This window comes from Cynocephalus volans, chromosome 6 (genome assembly GCF_027409185.1).
Source record: "Cynocephalus volans isolate mCynVol1 chromosome 6, mCynVol1.pri, whole genome shotgun sequence".
NCBI lineage: Eukaryota > Metazoa > Chordata > Mammalia > Dermoptera > Cynocephalidae > Cynocephalus > Cynocephalus volans.
This window is the reverse complement of record NC_084465.1, coordinates 152,443,193-152,470,466: the sequence shown is the minus strand read 5'-3', so window position 1 is coordinate 152,470,466 and position 27,274 is coordinate 152,443,193. Positions and strand designations below refer to the sequence as shown.

Genomic DNA, 27,274 nt, shown 5'->3' with positions numbered 1-27,274 from the left:
TCCATGCTCCCTTGTCGCCTCACCCCAGGACTCAGGGCAGCAAGACCTCCCCTCCCCACCTACACTCGCTTGCTTAGTGACCTCAGCCACAGACTGTAAATATCCTCAATATGTGAGTGACTCGCACGTTGTTACCTACAGCACTGACCTCACCCCCGAGCTCCCACACAGCCTACTCTACTCCCCCCTTGACTATCTAATACACAAGTCAAAATCAACGGGTTCAAAACCCGCTCCTCACAGTCTGTAACAGTTTGCCAAATGGCAACTCCACACCTCAGGGCCTGGACTCATCCTCTATCCCTTGCTTTTTCCCCCATCCACACATCCAATCCATTAGCAAATCCCACCGACTCACCTTTCAACACATAAGCCAGATTGAACCTCTCCTTACCCCCAACACTGCTCCCACCCTGGTTGAAACCCCATCATCTGTTCCCAGTCTCATGTTTCTGCTCTTCACCCCTCTATCGTACATTCTCTCCACAACAACCAGAGGAATCCTGTCCAAACTGAACTTGGAACATGTCTACTGAAACTGCAAAGTCAGAGTGCACAGTCCTCACAATGGCCACAGGTTGGACATGGTCTAGCCCTGCTGCCTCTCCCACCTCATCTACCACACATCGCCCTCACTCCCTCCGCATGGGCTCCCCAAACCCAACAGGCACACACCCACTCTTTCTGGAAGGTTCTTCCCCCAGACACACACGCAGCTCATTCCCTCACATTCTTCAGGTCTCTGCTCAAATGTCACCTTACATAAGAATAACATAATAATAAAGTCATTTTATATAAGCATTATCATAATATCTAACAGGGGTTACAAGTCACACACTGTTCTAAGAATTTCAGGTATGTTAACTTATTTAGTACTACTCATTTAATAATATTATTATCCTCATTTTACCGTCAAGGAAGCTGAGACACAGAAAAGGTAAAGAGCTTGCCTGAGCTTCCAACTCAGGTGGTCTGGTTCCAGAATTTCTGCTACGTCCACCCCTCCTACATCACCACCCTTAACTTTCTGCTTTGATTTGAGAGGTATTCATCTCCTTCACCTGTCTGTCTTCTCCTCTGTGATCACGCGACCTGTATAAAGGCAGAGACTTTGCCTGCTTCGTTCACGACCACCCCTGAGCCTGAGATGTTGTCTAATGCAGAGCAGGTACATGGTAATGACTTGTTGAAAGAAGAAAGAAATGATTCGATCACACCTGTTTCCCCTGCAAAACTTTCATCAAATCTGCCACCACAAGGGAGTAACCAAATCACAATGAAAATGCGGTTTGCTTGGTTTCCTGAGTGGCGAAGGTGCTCTCCCTCACAGGCTGCAGAATGGTCTGGAAGCGAGCTGAGCAAAGGCATGCCCTCCTGTGCACTTGGAATTAGTGATACTTCTGGAAGCTGAAAATGAACAAGTAGGCGCGGCTTGAGCAGCTGAGCGCAGCCCACAAACACCTTTCTCACAGGAAATGCCAGGGATAAACCTCCACGTTTTGGCTGAAAGCATATCTTTTACTTTCTTGCCTGTTATGTCTTTATCACACTATCTGTGGTTACAGCCACGTTTCCCAATCAGATTACAGATCAAGCACAAATGACCTACCTTTGCTAAAAAGATTGAGTGAACCAGTGAACAGAAATCATTTGAAGCCCAAAAACTCCCCCAAATGGCAGATGTGCTCATTATTTCTGGCATTTTGGGCAGAAATGCTACAGTTGGGTTATTTATAAATCTTTCAAGCTACTGAAATGACACTGCTACTAAATAACCCCTCAAACCTCTTGAAATTTTAGAAATTAAGATTTTATTTATATTATTTTCAAACTTGGCATATTTTCCATAAGAAATGGCGATGTGTGGGTAAAGTATAAAAGAGTTAGAAATGACAGATGTGTAGCTGCGCCACAGCCTGAGCCTCAAGGGCACTCCAGTCCCCCACCATGGTGAAGGTGACATTCGACTTGGCTTTGGCCCAAAAGGAGACCAAGAAGGACAAGGCCAAGAGCGGTGAGGAGGCATTCAGGAGGCATTCATCACCACCCCCGCCCCCAACAGCATCATGGTGGACTGCAAGGACACAGATGCTGTGGTACCGATCGGCCAAAGAAGAGCCTGGTGTTGGTGCATGTGCTTTGGACTAGCATTTATGCTTGGGGATCTCATTCTAGGAAGAGCATACCTGTAAAAATCTTTTGTCCTTCAGCCAGATGACATGTACTACTTACTGTGAAATAAAGTACATCAAATACCCTGAGGTAAAGTATATCAAACGTCATCTTAAATGAACCTTCTGCAGATGCCCCAGCTGCTCTCAACCACAATACTGAAGAAAATATTAAGATCTTTGAAGAAGATGAGGTTGAATTCATCAGTGTGCCTGTTTCAGAGTTTGTGGATAGTGATTCAGACGATGTCATTTATGACTTTAACAAGAAACTCACAGTCTATTTCGATCTTAAGCTGGATATGCTATGTGATCCCTCTGAACACTTCCATTGTTATGCCACCCAGGAGCCTCTTGGAGTTACTTATTAATACCAAGACTAGAACCTCTTTGCCTCAGTCACATCTGATTCATGAACACATGGTTATTACTGCTCACACTGAAAATGCCGATCACCTGGGCTCTTTATTTAGCGACCGCATCATTAAGGAAACATAAACTGCAACGCAGAGAAACTATTACAGATATTCAGATATGTGAAGGCAGTGATTGTGTCACAATTTGGCATTGCAAAAACAAATTTGATGTAGAAACTTTATTTTCTTTTTGAACAGTCAAGAAAAAACATTATGGAGAAAAAATTAATATCACAGCATAACCCTACCCTTTGTATTTTGTGCAGTGATTATTTTTTAAAATGTTCTTTCATGTAAGTAGCAAATAGGGCTTCACTATCTCTTCATCTCATTAATTCAATTACTTTAAAAAAAATGCACAGATGATGATCATAATCACCATCTCAGGATCACACTGATGTTTCCTATCATCTGCCCTTAAATGTAAATAATAATATCTCTCTGGTTCACCACGTTTTCACTAGTAAAACTTCCTGTCCTTTTGAAACAACATGACATTTTAAAGTCTTGATTACAAAGCTACATGTTCTTAACTACAATTTTTCTAGAATCCAAACTAACCCACCTTTGACTAGAAGTTAATCTGTATCAATTTTTCAAAAATCTGTATAATCAAATTTATGTAAGAATTGTATTAGAAATTAGGAGACTGATTTATAAATTTAGAACTTATTTCAATTATTATGCAATTTTGAAACTCAAGAAACGAAGAGATTACTTACACTTAAGTACCAATCTTCATGTCTCCCCAACAGTTTGGAGAATAACAAAACAGCCCTGGGGTATCCAGAGGGGCCATCAGCCTTACAGACCCCACAAGGGACAGGGGCAGCAGGAACAACCCAGCATTGTCAGTCTCTCTCTCCTAGCTCCAGTGAGCTGATGCCAAGGCAGGTGGACACAAAAAGACCACTACCGCCCACAAAGACCCGTCAAAGAAGGGGAGCTGCTCATGAAACACAATTTGATGTAATAGCTTATTATAACTCCTGTTCACGAGTTGTATGTTCAAATACATTACCATGTTTTTACAAAAGGCAGGAAAAGGACAGAGAAATGACTGTTTGCACCCAAATGTGTTCTGGAAACTAGTTAATTTAGGACAATTAAGTACTATTTAAATGAAATAAAATGTTCTATATTTATAGAGGGGGAAAAAGCCCCACATTTTCCACGGAGTGAGTCTGTCTAGTGTCTCAATCAGGTATATGACGTATTAGGTATTTATTTGACATGTAAGCATTTTTAAGAGAAGACTTTTGGACCTCACTGATCTATTATCACACTTCTCAGAAGATTAATAAATTAAGTACTGTACTGTGAAATCAAACACTATTATTTGAAAAAAGCTAAAGTAGTCATCAGTTCCTTCTACCTTTTCTGTTGATCAGCAGCCAATCAACAGAGACCAAAATCTAAAAGAAGAGTTTGTATTATAGAAATATCCAGTACAGTCCTAGTCCCAAATTTCCTTTTTAAGCCTCTCCTGAGACAAATAACCATAAAATGTTTTGGGGGATGGAGGGGGTGTTCTGGTTATTTTAACAGGACTTCCCAATGACCTTTTCTTATGAGAGTAAAGGATGCTAAATAAAGCCCATAAAACATGAAAGAATTAGAAGTAAAGGGCACCTACTGTCTGCAACTTACTCATTAACAACTGGTGACTATGGGTGAAGTTACTTCTATTCCAACTTTTCTTTAAGTTTAAAGTTGCTTCCAAATAAAATGTTAAAGAACATTTATCGGCAGGATTAGTACACAAGAGAAAAGTTACGTAGGTATGAACTGTTTTCCACACACAAGCTCCAGCCTTTCTTCCCTCTGGTTTCCACCCTAACTACCTCCTTTCTTAATCAAGCTTCCAGGGAAAGTAGTCTCTCACCTCCTACGCCCTGCTCCAAATAGCCTCAAAACATGGCTTCTGTCTCTCTCAATTGAAACTGTTCTCACCAAAGGCATCAATGACTTCCTGGTCCTAAATCTGCCAACACATTTCAGCTCTAACAGTACTCCAACTTTCCTGGCATGGATGCGAATTCAACTTCTGCATCTCTGCTCAGCCTCTCCATGCAATTCTCTTCCTATGTACCCTAATATTTTGCCATTGCATTTAAGATCCACATTTTGCCCCAACTGTCAATTCCTGGTGCACTGCCTTGAGAAGGATTTTGATGATCACACAGGCTCAGTAACTGCAGTGGACTGGATGTTCCCCCAAACTCATTGAGGCTTGGTCCCTAATGTGACAGTTTTAAGAGGGTGGGAAATCCTACTGTGGTAGTCGAAAGTTGGGCCCTCGGAGAGGTGTTTGGATTGTGAGCACTGTACCCTCCTGAATGTACTGATCCATTCTTGGAATAATGGGAGTGGTTCTAGTGGCTTTAAAAGGAGAGCAAATGAAGAGGTCTGTCTCTCTCTCTCCTTTCTCTCTCTGCTCTGCCATTCTGCCATGGGAGACCCCTACATCACTGTCACCACTAACAAGGTCTTCACTAGATGTGTTCCCTGGACTTTGGGCTTCCCAGCCTCTGAAACTATAAGCAATAAATATCGTTTCTTTACAAGTTACCCAGTGCCAGGTATTTTGTTATAAGCAACAGAAATGGACTAACACAGTGAGAAAGAACGGTAATTGTTCAGTGGAGTATGCTGTGGATGGAGAGTGGGAAGTAGTAGTGGAGAAGCAGCAATATGCCTCCTGGAATTTGATATCCCTTCCTGCTCTACCTGAAATTCGACTTCCTGCTCTAAAGGCTCTCCCTCAGAAAACTCATCTCCTCCTATAATTTCAACTACTTGTTTCCAGTACCTGCTAACATCTATTTTTTAAGGATTACTCCCCTCCACTGACTTCTAGACCTACACTGCCAACCACCCGTGGGCAGTTCCATTTACCGTCCCATAGACATGAACTCATCTACCACCAAAATGCACTCTTCTTTCTATAATCCCAAACTGAGTTAATGGCACCACATCACCTTGATGTCAAACCACAAGTACTAAAATCTGTCCTGATCTCTACTGTTCCCTCACCTTTCACACCCAAATCCGGTCAATTCTATTTCCTATTTGGAAACCCCTCTTACTTCAATCACTATTTCTACCACCTTAATTGAAGTCCTCATCATCTGTCACCTGGACTATCTAATAGTCTCCTAACTTAAATCTCTACCTCTCATCTCCTCCACCCCCAAATCCATTCTCCACACTGCTTTATCAAAATTCTCTTTTTAAAGTACAAATATAATTTAATTTGTATAAAAGTTTTAAAGAAAAATATATGAAATGAAGGGGAGAAATAGCATAAATCAGTTCATGAGCCACCCACAGTTCTCCAATGGTTTCTCCCCATCCATCATCAGTGGGGCCAACATTTCCTCTCTTTGGCCCCTCCCAACTCCATCTAGCATACCCTGTATCTTCCAACCATGACAGTATCTTCTGTTCCCCAAACTAATCATGCTGTTTCACAGCTCTGTATTTCAAGTGGCTTTCTCCTGGCTGAAAAGTCCTTGCCCTTCAAAGTCCTATTTGTCTTTTAAAACTATGTTCAAATGTCAAGTCCTGTATGCAGACCTTCCTAACTCCCACCAAAGTACCTCCTATCAAAGCAATTTATAAGTCTCCAGTCTCATTATTTCACCACCTCTTAATTATAAAGCCATCTGTCCCACCACACTATGAGTCTTATGTATAGCTGATGGCTACTGAACAGTGAATTAATTTTATGTTCTTTTAATGACTCACATTGTTTCTGCTTCAAAGTTCTAAGCTTAACATTCAAGGCTATCTAATTTGTCCCTTATTTAGTGCTCCAACTTTAATTTACACTATCTATATATCCTTATCTTCCACGTCTGTCAAACTGATGTACTTATTCATGAACTACCCCCTAGATAGTCAGCAAACTTTCTCCAGAGGACCAGATAGTAAATATTCTAGTCTTTGAGGATCATACAATCCTCACAGCAACTACTCAACTCTGCATTGCAGAACAAAAGCAGCCACAGACTAGATGTAAATGCATAGGTATGGCTTTGTTCCAATCAAACTTTATTTCTCAAAACAGGCATTGTTTGCCCTGCTCTCCACTAATTTTCACCTCCTCTAGCCTGGAAAACCTTCCCTCCTCTGTTCTGTTATGCATGCATCATTTCTATTCTGCTTAAAGCCAACTCCAACCTAGTTAGTGCCTTCACTCAAAGAAGCCAGGAGGGTGCTCCTTTCTTTACATTTCCTGAGTTCTTATATAAATAGCTCATTTGACTTAAGCTTCTGCCACCCCAAATTGTTATCGCTGAACAGAACAGCCATTTCTCTGACTTACCACTGAAAGTCCTTGAAGAGCAACAAGCCCTGACTTAGGGATATGCATAGGTCCAACCCAAGCACACCACCCTACACATCAGGAATGATATCAACACTCTCAGCAGATCATACAGGCTAAATGACATTTCTATCCCATGTTTTATACCTAGGCCCACTTTCACTATTGCTTTACTTAGACTCTAAACTATTATTCAAAATGTAACAATGAATCCAACTTCTCTAAAAACTATGTCATCATTTTATCTAAAAATATAAACAAAAACTTCCTTTCATATATTCTTTTATAACACTGGGTATTCTCCTAAGCATGGTCATCTTAAATCGTAAAGCCAAATTTGTTTTCCAGAGAAACATATTTTCTTTTATTTTACAATTTAAAAGGTAATTAGCTTCATTAACTGAAATGAATTTTATTAAAGGTGACTATACCTTAAAATAAGATACATTAGGATTAACTCTTATCAAGTTTATGCTAATAACTTACTGCTTTTTTCCATTTAAAAGCCCAATTTCTAAGCTAAAGTCATATTACTAGAGCACTAAAAGAAAAATACAGAATGCTGATACATAGGAAAAGAAGCTGTGCCACTCTCCAAGGCCATAAGCACATCACATCTGGGAAAGCTCTTATTCATCTTCTCACTGTTCCTTCCAAAGTGAAAGTAATTTCAAAGAAGACGGCTTCTGCTTCTTTGCTAACAACAGCTTAAAGCCAATTTGTTCTCAGTTTACAATGGCCCCATTCTGCAACATGGTAAAACAGGTCTGTATTCAGAAGGAAAAGTACAAAATACCTGTCAATGCTGTAGAATCTTCCCTACCCTCAAACCACATGGGGCCCCATTCTAGTTCTGAAAGGACTCTGCCTATATATTTCGGGCAAATGGTGTCTTACGATGGAAGTGCTGCTCACAATTTAGAATGAACTCCGAATTGGCAATCCCAATACTCTCAGCTGAAGAAAAATCACATGATTTCTCAGTGCCTCAATCCCACAGCAATATGATAAGAACACTCATTCTTCTTCACAAGAACACTTAAAACAAAATGTGTGAAAAGAGATGCCTTAAAACAGCAACACTACATGAAAAGCTAGACATATTTCAGCTTAGTTAATTTATAAGTTAGACTATCTCTCTAATAGTATAATTAACAAGCATTATTAAGAAATGTATGTAATCCTTACCAGAAGTAAAGATAACTAGAGACTGGAGTCCCAGTGTACTCAATTATGTGTCATTCTACTTTGGAATTTGCTTCAGGCTCCATCATTTCTGCTGCCCAAGGTGACTCTTTCTAGGAGCTGTTTTTTCCAACAGGTGATCGCCACTACTTGAGCTGTTCTAATATTCAAATATTCAAAAACTGGATGCCATGGACATGGGTCTACAACACTGGTATAAGCTGCACCCAAAAATCTCAAAGCTTATTCTGAAGACACCTAGGAAAGAATCATCTATAGGAGGCATGCGAAGTAAGGGTCTGGAGCAGAGGTGGGCAAACCCAGCCCCAGGCTGACTTGACTTGGAGCCCAGCCAGGCCTGTTCCTTTACATCTTGTCTATGGTTGCTCCTGAGGGTCAATGGCAGAGTTGAGTAGTTGAGACAGAGACCACATGGCCTTTTCCAAAAAACGTCAGATGACTTCTGGTCCAGAGCTAAGGAAAAGGCCAAGACTGGACATATGTTTAGGAATGATCTAGATATGTGGAATGCAGATGTCATTCCCCAGAAAAAACAGAATGTCTATGGTACGTTAATACTTAAGAGGCATGGAGGAAGAGGGAAGCAGAGAACAGTCCCACACTCTTTTCTCACTCCCATCTCCCAGTATCATCCTTCCAAAATGACTCTCTTCTAAGTAAAGAATAAGTACATTAGTTCTCATAAACTGCTGGTGAGAAATACCACAAGAAACAGAAAATAATTACAGTAAGCTTTTTCAAAACAGTTTGTTGAAAAAAAGCAATAGTACCCATTCTTTTTATCTATGTATAGAAGAAATACAGAAACATATTTATTCAAGAGCCTCTTACTCTGAAATGCTAATTATCTCAAAAAGTTTCAAACATCTGAAAGTAAAAAGTTATTTATATAATCCGAATATCTGTTTTTACAAAAATCATGCATTTTGATAATATGAGAATCCTTTTGTCCTCACTCGCTGCCATTTTGCCTTTCCTTTGTGCACAATGTTTACAGCACAGATGAGATGTGTGTCCATCTGTTTTGTGTATGGCAGAAGTTAATAACGTCCTAATGGGGCTAGTTAAAGCAACCCTAAAAAGGAAGCATTTTTACCCCCATTTTACAAATGGAAACTGAGGCTTACAAAGGTGAGATATGCAAGGTCATCAGCCATAATGGTGGGAAAACGGGGATTTGAATCCAAGTCTGCTGGGTTGTAAAAAACTTTAATACGATTGCAAAATGCTTACTAGAAGATATTAAATAAAATTAAAAAAAAAAAAAGAAAGAAAAAATCCATAAATATAGGGTGATTTCAACCATATAAAAGAACATATTAGAAGAAATAAACTGAAAGGAAATACACAAAATGTTAAAAGTGATTATCTGAGGGGTGGAATTCAAAATGCGTATTTGTTTTCTTCATTGTATTTGTATTCAATTTTTCAAATTCCTATGATAAGCATTTATTATTGCTATAAATAGAAACAAATATAATTTTTAAAAGCACTGTTTTTAGCAGTAAAGCCTTTCGGGCCAACGGAAGGTCAGAGCAAATATTTCCACACATCTCAGATGAGGCTACAGACTGCTCTATATTTCAGCACAGTTTAATAACTGATGAATTGCCAAGAAGAAGTTGAATCTTATATAAAAGATTCAATACTACAAAACAAGAAAGTCCATCATACATGCTATGTACTTGCTGAATTTCAGAACTGGAATGGACCTTAGAGATCATCAGCCTCCTTTACAGAGGGACAAATGAAGACAAAATGATCTCCCAAGGACTTACCAAGTAGTTAATGTGCTTCCAACTACATCATATTTGTATGATTTCCATCAAATATAGTTAAAATTAAAAGGTAACTTTCCATTTTTAAGAAAAGTCACATTATGCAATTCACTTCATTCCCTAATCAGGCCTATAAATGAGACACTCCTCATTACTTCTGAGTGGTTATAAAAATAATTTGTGGTGACTACTTTCTCCTTTCACTATATCTTACTCTGCTTCTTCTGCCAGACTGCTTGTCCTCCATGGTTATTTTGTTTGTTGCTGGAGCTTAGAATAGCATCTGTATACTTCCCCAGTGCCCTTCTCCATGCTAGATAAAAACAGATAATCATTTATTTCTATGCTAGCTCACTCTTGCTTTTCCTTTCTCGGCAAAACTGGACCTGTGGATACTAAAGAGAGATCTGGATTTTGCAATTCTGTTCTGTGACTTTCAGTGGCAGGAGAGGGAGCCAGCATTTGTCTCCCCCACGCACACATTTTTCCTGCTGCTGGTGCATGTGTAACATGTGGAACTACACAGCAGTCTGAGTCCACAGTTCAGTTACAGGTGGGCATGCTTGCCAAAGATTAAGCAATACACTATTATCTCTGGAGAGACGTGAGGGCAGCCCTTGGTATTCCCAAACCTCTAAATTCTGAGCATCCATCAAGGAGAATCAGGAAATCCCCCAGGGGTATGTAGAACAGTTCTCTTAAGAAATTCAGAAAATATTCCATCACAGCAAACAGGAATTCCTGAGCCGTTCTTAGGAAGCTTGAAAATGGGCTAGATATCTGCCCTAACCAAGGTAACTCACCAAACTAAGTTTTCATGAATACCTTTTAAGAATCTGAAGCAAATTAGAATCACATAACTAACTTTAGAGCAGCAATGAATCTTTGAATCATCCAGTTTAATTCCTTTCACTAGCAAATACGCAGAAGGCATTTGACACCAACCCCAGGTCCTATAGCCAGTGAGTGACAGGGCCTGAGTAGGGACCAAGCACTCCTTCCAAATGCTATGCAGCCTCGAGATCCCAGAGACCCAGTTTCCAAAGGCAAGGATGCAAGACAGAGCACAGTTGGGGGGAATCCCTTTCTTGATAGGGACAGAGGGGGAGTGGCATGCTACTCACACAGGTGTACACAGTGAACACCTTGTATCTATCTCTGGTGGATTTCTCCTTCTGTCTGCTTCTGCCTGGTGGAGGAGGGTGGAAAACGTAGGAATCTCAAGCCCATGGAAAGCCAAATAAGGACACCCTGTAGTGACTCAGCCTTTCCTGGTCATAAAGAACAATGTTGAGTGATCCTCTCTGATTCTCCCACCACAGCATTAAAACCAAATCTCATGGGTCATGGGACTTTTGATACCAAAGAGTTTTCTGCTTTTGTAAACTCCCAAACTGACCCAGGCACACTAATATATTGTTGGTGGGAAATGTAAAGTCTGTGGCCTACAATTTGGAAATACGTATCAAAATTTAAAATGCATATACCACTCCTACTGCCAGGATGATGGAGTAGATGTAGCTTTCTCTATTCCTCTTGACAAATACAACTGAAATCCCTGGACATTATATATCAAACATAAGAAGACTCCAAAGGGTGAAAAGAAAAAAGCAGGCTGGCTAGGGACATCAGGACCAGAGGAATGACTCAGTGGTGAGTTCTCTGGGTTTTCTTTCTGCCTCAATATATCTCAGACTTGGAGCTAAAGAAGCAGGAAACCTGAAAACGCAAATGGGTGCAGACAAAAACAAAAAAATTAAAAATGCCTGCTGTCTTTAGCCAAAGGAACAGTTAGGAGCTCATCTAGCAAGACAGAAAACTTTTAGACAATAACCACTCTACTCCAGACAGGCACCACAGAAAAGACTGTGGCCCCAGCCCCACCCACAACAACAAAGGCTGAGTGCGGAGCCTAAACATCTACCCTTGTGAGGTGGTAACAAGGTACTCCAACACCCCTGCCAGGGTAGGGTCAAAGAAGGCCATGTAGGGAGCTGGAATCTTCATCCTCCGTTGGCCAGTAATGATCACTCCTCCACCCCACTGCACTGTCAATGAAAACAATGTGGGGAGGTGGGACTCCCACCTGCCATATCAAAGAGCCCCACCCACCTATCCCTTGAGTGTCAACTGAGGCTAAACGGGGAACCTGATCTTTCTCTACCATGCAGTAACAAGGCAGTGCCCCTCTATCCCCTGCCAGAGCAATGTTACAAGTCAACTAGAACGGAAGTTAAAGATCCAGGGTCTCCTAACATGCTAAGAAAATGTCCAGGTTTCAATCAAAAACCAATCATCACACCAAGAAGCTGGAAAGTCTCAAACTGAATGAAATAAAGACAATGTACTCATATACCAGCACAAGATGACAGAGATATTATCTGACAGATTTTAAAGCAGCCATGATAAAATTTTCCAATGAGCAATTACAAACACACATGAATGAAAAAACAGAAAGCAGGAACAATGGAAGAGAGTCTCAGTAAAAAGAAGAAAAGATATAAGCAGTATCAAATAGAAATTTTAGAATTGATAAATACAACAGCTAAAGTAAAAAGTTCAGTAGATGGGATCAACAGCAGAATGGAAGGAATAGAGGAAAGAATCAGTGAAATGAAAGATGGAACAATTCTTCAAGATGGCGGTGGCTGCAGCGGTTGGCGCGGAGTAGCTGAGGTGGAAAAGGTGGCCACTGGGCCTTAGGCAGCCGGGAAACTTGTGGACCTTCCTCTTGCCGTCTCTTAAGGGAGGACTGCTGCTGGTGGCCGGTCGTGGGGGGTGACCGCCACTTTGCCCTTGGCAGGAGAGGCTGTCTCGTTTACAGGCAACAGCTTTGAAGTATGGAGCAGGAAAAGAACTGTTTCTCAGATGCAAAAGCGAGTCTCTAAACAGGAAACATGGCGCCAGGGCTGCTGTTGATGCAGCCAGGATCCCGGAAGCTGGGGCCGCTCTGAAGGTGGCCAGCTGCCCGATTCAGGATTCGAGGTTTCAGGCCGGCATAAAAGAAGATTCCTGGGAACGCCTGAGCCACGCTGCGGGACCGACTGAGCAGCCCGAGGCGGTAGCGGCTGAGAACAGGGACGGCGACAAAGCAGAGGCACAGAGGGAGCCGCCCGACCTGGCACAGCCCTGTGAGTGACCCCCGACCCAGCCCTGTGAGTGCCCCCTACCTGACCCTGCTCGGGGGGCAGACGCCCGCCCGGCTTCCGCCTGCGTCACCGGGCCACTCACCGCCCCCGGGGCTGCCTCCATTTTCTCAGGTGGTGGCAGCTCCGGCCCGGCTCAGCCAAGCCTGTCCTCCTCGCCCAGCTCGGCTCCTCACTGAGCCCTCCCACTTGCTTGCCCCGGCGCAGGGCTTCCTGGGGCCTGCGGGCTGGCCTCCCCTCCCACTCCCTCCGCAGTTCTCTTGCGGGGCTGGTGGCATGGGGCGTCCCCGGCCAGCATCGGAAGGGCAAGGAACTACGGGCTGGGCGAACTGTCACTCCACCGCACCCTGGGCTCCGGCCCCTGGTAAACTTCCTGTTACTGGGAGGCAGATACCATCTCTGCAGCCACCAGTTCAAAAAAATGCCTAACCGATTTCTGGTTAGGAATAGTGTGGTTGGAGAGTTCCCAAGTCTGCTTGAACCTGCCGGAGAGCTGACTGCGGGCGGGCATCTGACTCGGTCCGTGCCGGGGGGATACAAAGGTGAACCATGTGCTGCGGGCTCCTCCCCCAAGGAGCTCATGCTCTGGTGTGGGAGATAAGACAAGTACACAAATAACCGCGATAACAGGAGGAAGGTGATAAGTCCCGAGAAAGTGCTACACAGTGCTACAAAGGCACCCAGAGTGACCGGTCGTCTGCGCCTAGCAGAAACCTCGTAGACTTCCTGGGCGAGGCGGTGCTGAGCAGGATCTTGAAGGCCCAGCTGACAGACGAGGGGTGCAGAAGACACGTCCCAGCCCAGCCCAGTGCGCACAGAGCAGGGAGATGTTGCCTAGGGAGGCAGAGACTCGACAGAAACCACACACCCTGTGGGGTTGCCACTGCACGATCCAACAGCCCGGGACAGAGCGCACGGAACAGAGAGAAGTCCTGCAGAGGAAGTGAAAGCTCAGCAGAGACCACACACCCTGCGGTACCGCACCGTGATCCAGCAGCCCAGCAGAGTCCAAGCTGACCAGAGGGGTGGCTCCCCGGAGAGGCCCAGGACCTGAGGCAACTAGAGGCCAACTGAGCAGTCACGGAGGTAGCCATACCAAATTGGCAACCACAGCAACATCTTAGTTAGTCAAGAGTCTCAAACCGGTGGACTGTGAAACCCCCTGCCACAATGAATAAACATCAAAAAAAAGAAACCAGAAATACAAAAAATCAAGAAAGTACACCACCAAAAGTTAATAAATCTCAAACTCTAGATCCTATAGAACAAGAAGCCCTTGAAATGACTGACAAGGAATTTCGAGTGATAATTCTAAGGAAACTGAATGAGATACAAGAAAACTCAGCTAGACATCATGATGAAATGAGGAAAAGTATACAGGACCTGAAAGAGGAAATGTACAAGGAAATTAATGTCCTGAAAAAAAACGTAGCAGAACTTCCTGAACTGAAGAAGTTATTCAGCGAAATAAAAAACAAAACGGAGAGTTTAACCAGCACGCTTGTAGAAGTTGAAGAGAGAACCTCTGAACTTGAAGATGGGCTGTTTGAAATAACACAAGCAGACAAAAAGAAAGAAAAATGAATCAAAGACATTGAAGAAAATCTGAGAGAGATATCAGACAACCAACCTTAAGCGCTCAAATAAACGAGTCATCGGTATTCCAGAAGGGGAGGAAAATGAAGATTGCATTGAAAACATATTCAACAAAATAGTGGCAGAAAACTTCCCAGGTATAGGAAAAATTACAGATCTTCAGATCCAGGAAGCTCAACAATCTCCAAATGTATTCAACCCAAAAAGGCCTTGTCCAAGACATGTTATACCCAAATTGGCAAAACTCAGAGACAAAGAGAGAATCTTAAAAGCTGCAAGAGAGAAGCGTCAAATTACCTAAAAGGGAGCCCCAATCAGGCTAACATCAGACTTTTCATCACAAACCCTAAAAGCTAGAAAGGAATGGGATGATATTTTCAAAATACTAAAAGACAAAGATTGCCAGCCAAGAATACTCTACCCTGCAAGGCTATCCTTCCAAAATGAAGTGCAAATAGTATATTTCTCAGACAAACAAAAACTGCGGGAGTACACTACCACACGACCACCCTTACAAGAAATCCTCAAGGGAGTACTGGGGATGGATCCTGAAAAATAGCTACCACTGCCATAAAAACCCAAGAAAAATCAAAATCCACTAGTATAATAAAAATGGAATTCATGAAGAGAAAACAAACAAACAAAAACGCTATCTACAACCTAAGGAACCAACAAACAAAGAAACCAAACAGTAAATCAGAAAGCAAGGAACAAAAGACACCTAAGACAACCAAACAACCAATAAAATGCTAGGAATAAATCAACACCTTTCAATAACAACTCTTAAGGTAAAAGGCTTAAATTCCCCAATCAAAAAAAAAAAAGACTGGCTGACTGGATCAAAAAGGAGGACCCAACTATATGCTGCCTACAAGAGATCCACCTCACCCATAAAGATTCACATGGACTAAGAGTGAAAGGATGGAAAAAGATTTACCATGCAAACAGAAAAGAAAACGAGCTGGAGTAGCTATTCTTATATCTGACAAAATAGACTTTAAACTAAAAACCATAAAAAGAGACAATGAGGGACACTACTTAATGATAAAAGGACTGATCCATCAAGAAGACATAACAATCATAAATATGTACACACCCAATGATGGAGCAGCCAGATTTATAAAACAAACTCTATTAAACCTAAAGAAGGAAATAGACACTAATACCATAATAGCAGGGGACCTGAACACCCCACTGTCAATATTAGACAGATCATCTAGGCAAAGAATCAGTAGAGAAACACAAGATCTAATCAAGACTCTAGACCAATTGGAATTGGCAGATATCTACAGAACATTCCATCCAACAACCTCAGAATATTCATTCTTCTCATCAGCACATGGATCATTCTCCAGGATAGATCACATATTAGGTCACAAATCAAGTCTCAATAAATTCAAAAAAATTGGAATTGTCCCATGTATTTTCTCGGACCACAATGGATTAAAACTAGATATTAATAACAAACGAAACTCTGGAAACTATACAAACACATGGAAATTAAACAGCATTCTACTTAATGACATATGGGACCAAGAAGAAATCAAGCAGGAAATCAAAAAATTTATTGAAACTAATGAAAATAATGATACATCATACCAAAACATGTGGGATACTGCAAAAGCAGTATTAAGGGGGAAATTTATTGCATTAAATGCTCATCTCAGAAGAATGGAAAGATGGCAAGTGAACAACCTAACACTTCACCTTAAAGAACTAGAAAAACAAGAACAATCCAAACCTAAAGTTAGCAGACGGAAAGAAATCATTAAGATCAGAGCAGAACTGAAGGAAATTGAAACCCAAAAAACAATACAAAAGATCAATGAATCAAAAAGTTGGTTTTTTGAAAAGGTAAATAAAATTGACAAACCATTAGCATGGCTAACAAAAAAAAGAAGAGGGAAGATTGAAATAACAAAAATTAGAAATGAAAAAGGCAATATTACAACTGATTCATCTGAAATACAAGGAATCATTCGAGACTACTATAAACAACTATACGCCAACAAATTTGAAAATCTGGAGGAAATGGATAAATTTCTGGACACACACAAGCTCCCAAAACTGAACCATGAAGACGTAGAAAATTTGAACAGACCAATAACAGTAAAGGAGATTGAAGCTGTTATCAGAAGGCTCCCAACAAAGAAAATCCCAGGACCAGATGGATTCACAGCAGAATTTTACCAAACATTCAAAGAAGAATTGACACCTATTCTTTACAAACTATTCCAAAAGATTGAAACAGACATAAATCTCCCAAACTCATTCTATGAAGCAAACATCATACTGATACCAAAACCAGGTAAAGATATAACCAAAAAAGAAAACTACAGGCCGATATCCTTGATGAATATAGATGCAAAAATCCTCAATAAAATACTAGCAAACAGAATACAACAACACATACGTAAAATTATTCAGCACAATCAAGAGGGATTCATCCTAGGAATGTAAGGTTGGTTCAACATACGGAAATCAATAAATGTGATACACCAAATTAACAAAGTCAAACACAAGGACCATATGATCATCTCTATAGATGCTGAAAAAGCATTTGATAAAGTTCAGCACTCATTCATGACAAAGACCCTCTATAAGTTAGGTATAGAGGGAAAGTATCTCAACATAATTAAAGCCATATATGACAAACCCACTGCCAATATCATCCTGAATGGGGAAAAGCTGAAAGCTTTTCCTTTAAGAACAGGAACTAGACAAGGATGCCCACTCTCACCACTCCTATTCAACATAGTGTTGGAAGTACTAGCCAGAGCAATCAGAGAAGAGAAGGAAATAAAGGGCATCCAGATTGGAAAAGAGGAAGTCAAACTGTCCCTGTCTGCAGATGACATGATCCTATATATCGAACAGTCTAAAACCTCTACAAAAAAACTGTTGGAATTGATAAATGATTTCAGCACAGTAGCAGGATACAAAATCAACACGCAAAAATCAGTAGCATTTCTTTTCTCCAATAGTGAACATGCAGAACAAGAAATCAAGAAAGCCTGCTCATTTACAATAGCCACCAAAAAAATAAAATACTTAGGAATTGAGTTAACCAAGGAGGTGAAAAATCTCTATAATGAGAACTACAAACCACTGCTGAGAGAAATTAGAGAGGATACAAGAAGATGGAAAGATATCCCATGATCTTGGATTGGAAGAATCAACATAGTGAAAATGTCCATACTACCCAAAGTGATATACAAATTCAATGCAATCCCCATCAAAATTCCAATGACATTTTTCTCAGAAATGGAAAGAACTATCCAGACATTTATATGGAATAATAAAAGACCACACATTGCCAAAGCAATGCTGAGCAAAAAAAATAAAGCTGGAGGCATAACACTACCTGACTTTAAGCTATACTACAAAGCTATAATAACCAAAACAGTATGGTACTGGCATAAAAACAGACACACTGATCAATGGAATAGAATAGAGAATCCAGAAATCAACCCACACACTTACTGCCATCTGATCTTTGACAAAGGCACCAAGCCTGTTCACTGGGGAAGGGACTGCCTCTTCAGCAAATGGTGCTGGGATAACTGGATATCCATATGCAGGAGAATGAAACTAGACCCATACCTCTCACCATATACTAAAATCAACTCAAAATGGATTAAGAATTTAAATATACACCCTGAAACAATAAAACTTCTTAAGGAAAACATAGGAGAAACACTTCAGGAAATAGGACTGGACACAGACTTCATGAATATGACCCCAAAAGCACGGGCAACCAAAGGAAAAATAAACTAATGGGATTATATCAAACTAAAAAGCTTCTGCACAGCAAAAGAGATAATTAACAGTTAAAAGACAACCAACAGAGTGGGAGAAAATATTTGCAAAATATACATCTGACAAAGGATTAATATCCAGAATATATAAGGAACTCAAACAACTTTACAAGAAAAAAACAAGCAACCCAATTAAAAAATGGGCAAAAGAGCTAAGGAGGCATTTCTCTAAGGAAGATATACAAATGGCCAACAGACATATGAAAAAATGCTCAACATCACTCAGCATCCGGGAAATGCAAATCAAAACCACATTGAGATACCATCTAACCCCAGTTAGGATGGCTAAAATCCAAAAGACTATGAACGATAAATGCTGGTGAGGTTGCAGAGAAAAAGGAACTCTCATACATTTTTGGTGGGACTGCAAAATGGTGCAGCCTCTATGGAAAATGGTATGGAGGTTCCTCAAACAATTGCAGATAGATCTACCATACGACCCAGCTATCCCACTGTTGCGAATATACCCAGAGGAATGGAAATCATCAAGTCGAAGGTATACCTGTTCCCCAATGTTCATCGCAGCACTCTTTACAATAGCCAAGAGCTGGAACCAGCCCAAATGTCCATCATCAGATGAGTGGATACGGAAAATGTGGTACATCTACACAATGGAATACTACTCAGCTATAAAAACGAATGAAATACTGCCATTTGCAACAACATGGATGGACCTCGAGAGAATTATATTAAGTGAAACAAGTCAGGCACAGAAAGAGAAATACCAGATGTTCTCACTTATTGGTGGGAGCTATAAATTAATATATAAATTCACACACACAGACACACACAAAAAAAAAATGGGGGAGGGGGAGAAGATATAACAACCACAATTATTTGAAGTTGATATGACAAGCAAACAGAGGGGACATTGGTGGGGGGAGGGGGGAGTTTGGAGGGAGGAAGGTTCTGGTGATGGGCAACAATAATCAGCCACAATGTATATCGACAAAATAAAATTTAAAAAAAAAAAAAAAGAAAGATGGAACAAAAGACATTATCCAGAAAGAGACTGTTTCAGTCCATTTTGTGTTGCTATAACAGAATTACCTGAGACCGGGTAATTTATAAAGAAGAGAGGTTTATTTGGCTTATGATTCTGAGACAGTTGCATCTGGCACAGGCCTCAGGCTGCTTCTACTTACGGCAAAAAAGTGGCAGGCAGCCGGTGGGTACAAGCAGATCACATGGCGAGAGGAAGCAAGAGAGCGAGAGAAGGAGGTGCCAGGGTCCTTTAAACAATCAGGTCTCGAGGGAACTCACTCATTAATCCCCCCTCCCCAGGGAGAGCATTAATCCATTCAGGAGGGATCCGCCCCCATGACTCAATCAGTTTCCAACACTGCCACATTGAAGATCAAATTTCCACATGAGTTTTGGAGGGGACAACACATCTAAACTCCCTCAGAGACTAAAATTTAAGAAAAAAAAAAAATTAATAAAGTCACAGGGACCTGTGGGACTATGACAAAAGATCTAACATTTGGGTCATCAGAGTTCCAAAAGGAGAAAAGATAAAGACAGGACTTAAAAGGTACTTGAAAAAATAATAATTGAAAAGTTCCCAAATTTGGCAAGATTCATAAACCTACAGAATGAAAAAGCTGAACAGATCCCAAACAGAATAAACTCAAAGAAATCCATGTCAATGCACATCATCATTAAACTTCTAAAAACTAAAGACAAAAAAAAAAAATTGTTAAAGCAGACAAAGAAAGATGACACCTACCTAAGGGCGGAAAAACTCAATCTGAATGACAGCAGATTGTTCATCAGAAAACACGGAAGCCAGAAGAGAGTGGCACAATCCTTTTCAGGTGCTGAAAGGAAAGAACTGTCAACCTGGAATCCTGTACTCAGCGAAAATATCCTTCAGGAATGAGGAAGAAATCAAGATGTTACTCTCCTGAAACTAAGAGAATCTCTTGCCAGCAGACCTACCCTGAAAGAACGGCTAAAGGATGTTCTCTAAACAGAAAGGAAATGATAAAACATCAGAAAGGAAAAAAGAACAGGGTATGTAAAAATATAGGTAAATATAAAAGGCTTTCTTTTTCCTCTTGAATTTTCCAAATTACATGTGACAGTTAAAGCATAAAGTGTTACGCTGATGTGGTTCTAAATGTAAGTAGCAGATATCTTTAAGACAACTACATAGCTCCTACATATACAAAATGACCTGCTATATACAAAGATATTCACTGAATAACTGTGAAAGACTGGAAATAATTTAAATGTCCACTAATAGAGGACTGGTTAAATAAACGAGAAGAATACTACATAACAATTAAAGGAATGTTAGAAATTTACATACCAGATACAAAAAGATATGCTGTTATGGAAACTAAGCTGAGCCAGGACAGTGCGTACTGTATATGATCATCTGTATGAAGGTGAGTATATATTTATATCTATATTTCAATAAATGCAGAGACTCACTCTGGAGAGATACAGTCTGCAGAGAATATGGCATCTAGTGACCAGGAGAGGCTGTGGGAGAAAGGGGACAATTTCCTCTATATACTATTTTCATTCCTTTCCATTTTATTGTCTATTCAGTCTTGACTAATTTTAAGACTTTTTAAAAGAACAAGAAAAAGTCCCAACCTGAAGACAAAACATGGAAGAATTCAGCTAAAAGTTCAATGGAAACAGTTAAGTATTTACACTTATTTAAACACTGCTACAGATTTTATGACATCCTTGAAGTTGCCAAGCCTACTCTCACTATATTCATATTAGCTTCACTTAAAAGGATATTTTTAATAGTCAAATATTAATTGAATGGGAAAGCATTCTATACATGTTGATCATAAGGCCACAACACAGCTAGGGAAAAATACGATTTCAATTCATCAGACCTTTGCCTGAGACAAATATAACATTAAAACCCTCATGTACTTTGGCATTTCAAACCCAATTCCATCAAGTGATGCCAAATATACAACTTAAGAAACGGATAAATTATAAATCTGTAAACCAGATCACCAATAGGAAAGGAAAAACAAATATTTTAAAAATTAACTCCTTGTAAGCTTTTTGAAAATTGCATTTTCATCAAATGGACAGAAGTCAAAGCCAGCACAAGTTCTAAAAAGGTACCATTTATCCAAGGATCTCAAAACAAGGAGAAAAAGAGTAACATGGGTAAAAGCGAGTGCTCCTCTTTCAAGGTGTATTTCCGTGCCACCTTCCTGCCACATATCATGAAAGAGACAAAGCTGGCATTTTAAGTCCAACCTCAGAAACATCATGATCATCACATGCATCTCTCCTTAGAGCAAGGCCCGAGCAGAGCAGGATGAGGGCTGATAACACAGTGAGCTCAGGTGAAGCCGGGTGACCTCCCAGTTGCCTGCTGGAGACCAACTGGAAGCCCTTCAGCCACATACAGAGGTAAAGCACGAAATGGCAGCAGCAGAAAACCCGACACTGACCCAGCCATGGAGTCAGAAGCAACAGCTGACCTGAGCTGGACTCCAAGAAAAGGGAGTGTAGGAGGAGCACAGACTCTTCAGAGTGGCTGTCCCTTTGTGTCCCAAAACAATCTTCATAGATAGGCAATGAGGAGTGGGGAGACTTATAAGAATTAATTTATCTTGGAAAGAATTATTTTGTGAGCACTGCATCCCTCCACCACACGTACCTTTCGAAAACCCTGCCTCTTTCAAAAGACAAAGTCCAAATTCCCTGCCTGGCACTCAAGGCCCCCACACCTAGAATTTCCCTGGCTTCCCTCCCCCTGCTCCCTCCCTGAGTCCTTCCTGCCCACCCTCACGCTCCCCCCCATGCCCAGCTGATACTGACCCTGCTCCTTCCCACCTCTCAGTTCCCATCTCTGGGTTTCTCTCTCCACCTGAAATGGCCTCTCATCCACTATCTAAATTGTATCCTTCTCTCATAATCCAACTTACATCTCCCTTACTTCTTAGAAGTTCTGCTGACCACCTCTATCTATAAGGAACTTTCTCCTTCAAAACTACAGGGGGAAATATCCATATCCATCATCACTACTACCATCGTAATAAGGAGAAGAACTTAAACATCTTACCCACCATTATGTGCCAGAAGTTATTTCATTTAATCTTCAACAAAACCTAGTATTTAACACGCTGACAGTAGAGATGAGGAAACTGAGGCCCAAGAAGAATTAGTAATGACATCTGAGCACAAGTCCATTAACTCCTGAACACAAAAGCTTCTGACTATACCAACAGTTCTCCAAGTTTGTCACTGAGGTAGTCTAATGAACAAAAATAAGGAAATATGTAACTCAGAAAGGGCAAAGAGATGCAATGGCATCTTGACCATGTCATGTTTCATCTTTCAAATAAAGGTAAGCATTGTATACTATAATACAATGTGTTTGTGTGACTGTTTTAGTATAAAAATAATCTTTCACATTACTTATCTTCATGCAGATGGGCCACATGGTCCCATAATACCCACAGGACCATTAGGCAACACTGCTCTCCAAGGGTATGCGGGTTTAATTTACACATTGGGCTTAATCTGTTACAAGGAGCCGTTATGTACGTTCTATCTTATTTCACCTTCATAATAAGCGCGTAAATGTGCAGAATGGATAGTTATTTCCATTATTTTACAGATGACAAAATTAATTATGAGGGAGGTAAGTGACTTATCCTATAGCTGCTGGCAGGAATGGGTAACTGCGACTTCTGACTCCTAGTCTCATATTTGCTTCCAACCAACTTTCTGTTCACTAACCTTCTGCAGACACTGTCCCCTGCCATCTCTGAGACTCATAAACATTCATGTAATCATGTCCATTTCTCCAACAGGGTACAGCCTCTGCAAGGCAGGGGCTTTGGGTCTCCTCATCTGACCCCTCTCCCACAAGTTCACCTTCACCTGCAGCCCATCACCCTGCAGTGCTTGGCTTAGACAATTCTGTTCATTCACATTTTAAAATTAAGTAAAAAGGGGTGAAAAGCAGAAGACAACACATTAACAAGCAGAAAGGAAGAGTAAGGGATACAAAGTAAGGAAAAGAGAAAAAGAGAACCAATAAGTAACTGAGAGAACAGAAAACAGTTATACCCAAGTAGCAGCCATAGTTGAGAATAGCAAATGTGCCTAGACTTGGATAAAAAGAACGAACCATTCTCAGAACTGTGATATGAAGAAGGAAAACAGGAGAAGTCATTCTGAAAGCACCTATGTACTCATTTCATTCAAAGCACCCTGGGAATAGAGGGTAACACTTCGTAAGCAGAAAAACGATTCTTGTTCCTAAATTTTTTTTTTTTTTAAAAAAGGTGCTTGACACGTTTGACAAAGGCTCACATAAGGGTAAAATATAAATATACTAAAAGAAAAGGAAGTTCAAAAGTAATCACTTCCTCTTTAAGGACTTTTTTTTGATACCATTTGCCAAATAGTACAAGCCCCTAAAATAGTAAAATCATATATGAGTGGTTTTAGTCCCAAAGTAAGGACAGGACAACATTCTGCAGTCAACAGCTAGTCTCCATCCACACAGGATAAGCCGCTCTACAGTCTGCCCTGCTGTGCCTTCTTTGAGGGCTGTGGGTTATAACTAACTCATGGGGATAAAAAACTACACAGCCATCCCTTTTCCCTGAACCTGTTACACCCAAATCCCCATTTCAGACACAGGGAGACAATATAATAACTCATGGCACTGTGCCAGTCTTTTCTAGACTTAAAGCATTTGTGGGGGAAAAAAACAAACCCATAATGAGCGCCCACATCAGAATCACATTAGCAACTTGGGCTACGCCCTCCCTCCTGCTATGTCACTTCTTTAAATACCCTAAAGGAATGAATTAATGGAAGTTTACTTTCCAGCAAAGAAAATTCACAGGCGAGCTCTTGTTCCTCTTCCCTCTCTGTCACTCACAAGAGTGTAACTATGATTGACGAGACTCGCAGCACTCAAGTTCACATTCGAGGAAATACTCCCAATACTAAGCAACTTTTTATGGTAAACTGTATTACTTTCAAAATCCACTATTTCTTAAGACAGCAGAACCAAGATTAATATACATTAGCATACAATGGATAATCTGTGTTTCTATCTTTCTATCCATAATAGTCTACATATCTGCTTAATTATTCTACTTTGGAACACTGAACACCATTTTCCATATCTTTTCTTTGACAATAGATGTGTTGCACTATTTGATAAAAACCTGTCAAATAATTACACTGATGTGAGATCTTTCTACAGTATTGAAGGTTTGAAAAGAAACAAAAAAGAAGTGGTTTTATTAAATAATGAAAAGAAGGCTGGAAAAAAGTTCTAGGAGTTAAAAAAAAAAAAAAAGAAGTCCATTTAAAAGATGAGAAGAGTACAAAGGAAAAAATATTTTATTTCGATCAAAAGATTTTACAATGAAGGGGGAGGGGAATAATGGGGGGGGGGACCTGCCTTAGTTTACATATTCTCTTAAAGAGATGTTAACCTCATACCCAAATTTGAATCCTTACTCAGCTAGTATGACCAAGGCAGTAATGCTGCATGGTAATGGCACACTAGCCCAATTCAAAATATTTAATAATGTTTACCACATTCCAGGTACGTTAAGGATCAAATTAAAAGGCACTGACAAAAAAAGACAAGCAAATAAATACACTGAGCCTAGAGCACCTTTGCCTACTAGGAAGGCCACTCAAGTAAGACTCTAAAGGCTGGCTGCATCCTGGCTCTGCCACTAACTAGCTATGACATCCCACTCCCCCAACTCTGAGCACCAGATTTCTCAGCTGTGAAACTAGAGCACTAAGCTAGGTGTTCTCTTAAGGTTACTTCCTGTTTTAAAATTATACATGGTAAAGAAACTGCCAAGGAAGAAACTGAGGAAGACAGAAAATGTATTGGGGGTTCTCTCACCTTTTCTTATGCTTTGTAATTAAAAAATTTGTTTTGTCTTTCACATTCTAATATTGGATTTTTCTTAGAGAAAACTGAAAAGTTGCTTTTCAGAAAACATTTTAATTCTAAAATTAAACATAATTAAATTTATGAAACCCAAAATGTGAACTTGATTTTGTTATCATATTAATGAGATTTTCATTTTGTGATCCTAAGGTTTCACTGAAAGGAAGAGATTATTTCTCTCAGTAAGACGACTGATCAGTATATATCCTCAAATATCTTATTAGGAAAAACAGATGAGAAAGAAGTACTTAAAATAAATATTACAAAACACTCAAACAAAAGTATGATAATCCTGTGTCCAAAGTACAATGTAGTCTTGTTCAGCTATTAAGTCAAGTGATACGAAAATTATATGAAGGTCCAAATAAAGCTCAAAGTTTCAGTCAAAGGTAAGCAGTTAGACAGAAATGTTGGGTGTTTACTTACAAAATTTAGAGAGTTCCCATTTATTAGAGCTTACGGTGTATCAGGCACTCTAGGCTCTTTCATATAATCTCATTTAATCATCCCAGTCTTCTGAGACAGCTATTATTATTATTCTCATTTTGTGAATCTGGAAACTAGACCTGAGAAAAATTAAAATATTTTTTCAAAGTAAAATAGCAAGTAACAGAGCCAGGCTTCCAACACAGCTCTTTTGAATCAAATCCAACACTCTACCCTGCTCTTGGAAAATCAGTATTAGCTTATACTAATAAAAATGTACGACATGACTCAAATTTTAAATTACTGATATACCAAGAAGATTCTCACACTGACACTCTTTCCACAATTTGACCTTCCTATCTGTGCTAGCGCCATTCCTCAACAGGAGAAAATGCACCATAATTTTTCCCAGACACTGTGCTAAATACTTTACATACCTCGATACCAACAAATCCATGATGTAGCTATTACTGTCTCTATTTTACAAATGTGAAAGCAGAGGATCATAATACTAGGCTAAGTAACCTGCATAAGGCCACACCGTGTAAGTGGTGGAACCAGGGGTCTAGGCTGGGGCTCCTAAGCCTGAGCCAGGGACCTCGTGCTTGGGATCGTTCTCCTTCCCCAATGAAATGAACACGGCCTTACTGGATCCTGCAGTAAGAACACATGTCAAAACTCAAAAGAATGATAGTTCAGCCAATAAAAACAAAATAAAAAGTGCAGCATTAGATTCTAAAGCATTGGCCAGCCAGATCAGAGAAAACTTAAAGATTGGAGGAATGACAGATCATAGCTACAACCTCAAAAGCGCTCTCTCTCTCTCTCTCTCACATACACATACACAAACACACACACCCACACACACACACACACACACACACACACACACACACAATGGGAGGGGGAGGGTGGAGAAAGGGAGAGGGAGGGAGAGAGAGGAAGAGAGAAACAGAGAGAGGGAGAGATGCTGGGTGCTTCTAAGTATGAGCAATTTCACTTACAAGATAGAGGACAGGGGAAATTTTTTAAACAACAGTAGTGGAGCAATTCAAATTATGCTTCTCTGCAATTAGCAAGCTTAGTTTATAAACACATTCACCAGAAAGATTTATCCAAATGACCAAAGATTAATTTAAGTATTAAATTTTCAAAAATTCTATACACGCAACTATTTTGGAAATACCCCTACTCATAAAATTATGTTCACCAATTATGTTAATAATACAAGTATGAGCAAAAAATTCTTTTTCTTCTTAAATTGTGTTAAATTTCCAATAATCAATATCCTGAATTTTGATGGATATTCAGATAACAGATTTTAAACTCTAACTTTTACCCCTCAATCCTCTTCTCTTTTAAGCAGTTAATACTCTGCACTAATGTTGACATTATGTGGCCAATCTATTTCTAAAGTGAAAAATTCCTGTGCAATTTAAATAGCTATCTCCTAATTTAT

General features: G+C 40.2%; 1 protein-coding gene and 1 pseudogene across 3 annotated transcripts in view; one reads left to right on the top strand and one right to left on the bottom strand.

The window, feature by feature from the left end:
- The window catches only part of CCNY (cyclin Y), a 218,041-nt gene that overhangs the window by 107,068 nt on the left and 83,699 nt on the right, over nt 1–27,274 (bottom strand). The window lies entirely within an intron of this gene.
- LOC134380105 (integral membrane protein 2B-like) lies at nt 1,948–2,781 on the top strand (annotated as a pseudogene).